A 1,846-nucleotide genomic window follows, 5' to 3' on the forward strand; every position below is an offset into this window, starting at 1 on the left:
ATTCCAAGAAAGACAGCCCATCTGATCCTACCAAATAAGTCTTATGTCACTTCCAGTATTGCGATGGTGACAGAGATAATCATTAATGAACCTACTTCTCCAAACCTTTAAGATCTATTCTAGATATATTTTATTAAGATCCTTCTAGATCTATTGAAGACCTGTTCCAAGTAGATCCTACCTTCAATAAACTTGATAAAAGCCGTGTTTTTGTTCTCAGCATCAGAAAAAATTTCGACACTGTCTTGCGCATGAGTCAACGAACCAAATTTATCGGGTTTATGGATACCCTTCAACCTTGTCTCTTGGAGTTAAATCTTCCCGTCAAATCGCAGTATTTTGGTGTATATAGATGGAGAACTTTACGACCTAGACTCTAACAACTCAGATTCGGTTTTGTTTCTCACTTCCTTCTATGCATCAACTACCTACTTGTCAATGTCTAACAACGCTCATTCTTATGCAAATGTTACCATTGGTCATTTCTCCCTGACCTAACGCATCCAGCCTCGTCTATGTACAACCGAGATATCTCACGAAAAATTTACATTGATTCCATGAACAGGGACCTAGAAAACTACTTCCACCGAAATCATGTCATTTCTTTGCTTCTTCAACGGCAAAAAAAAACAATTACACTCACCGTGTGCATGTCAAACAAGCAAACAAGCATTATTGCACCTCAGCGCGAAATTAGAATCTTTACCATTGCTTCAAATGCTAAACTTCAATATATTAAGTATTTATTTTGACGTACAAATATCCTCAACATAACAAAGACTATGTCTCTACAATACTTTCCAGAAGCAGAAAGTTCTTCATTCCCCGTTAATAATCCCTTCTACTAAAGGCCTGGAATTTGGTGGGAGGGGACTAGTCGATTACATCAACCTAGTGTTTCACTGGTACTTAATTTGTCGACTTCAAAAGGATGAAAGGCGAAGTCGACCACGGCGGAATTTGAACTCAGAACGTAACGGCGGGTGAAATGCCGCTAAGCATTTCATTGATTCTGACAGCTCGTCGCCTCCACCCCCATTAATGATAACTATCTGAAAGCTCATGTGAGACCTACAATAAAGTACTATTCCCTTATCTGCTACAGTCATAGACATCATAGGCCGCTTCCGATGAAAATTATTCGATTACTTACGCATTAACCCACTGACCAACGCTCCACCAACTGCTCATAGATACATTTTCTCTCTTCCTTTTCTATTGCTACCATAGTAGCCTCTACTCCGCTGATCTAGCTCATAAACACGCCATCTTCACCCAGGCACTGTCGATTCATTCGTCTTACCTCTTATCATCGATACTATGTCTACCAACCTAAATTCTGCACTAACTCTAACACTAACCCAGGCACACACGCGCGCGCTGGATCCTACAACGGAACAACGGAACAGCTTGCTCGTGAAATTAATGTACAAGTGACTGAGCAATCCACAGACACGTGTATTCCTAACGTAGTTCTCAGGGAGATTCAGCATGACACAAAGTGTGACAAGGCCGGCTTTTTGATATACAGGTACCACTCATTTTTGCCAGTTGAGTGGACTGGAGCATCGTGAAATAAAGTGTCTTGCTCAAGGACACAACGCGTCGCTAGGAATTGAACTCACGACCTTACGATCGTGAGTCGAATGCCCTAACCACTAAGCCACGCGCCTTCACTGGTTCCCACACTGACTAATTCCATTCAGAACGTCGACTTTCTGGAATTCTCTTGCTGCAACCTTCAGCCATTGAAACGGACAGTTACCGGCATTGGTCAGTCTGTGTGGCCTTGGAATGTCTGCAATGGTCAAGTGCACAAACCCCTCTTCCGAACCATACAATTAAA

This window comes from Octopus bimaculoides, chromosome 6 (genome assembly GCF_046866305.1).
Source record: "Octopus bimaculoides isolate indiv1 chromosome 6, ASM4686630v1, whole genome shotgun sequence".
NCBI lineage: Eukaryota > Metazoa > Mollusca > Cephalopoda > Octopoda > Octopodidae > Octopus > Octopus bimaculoides.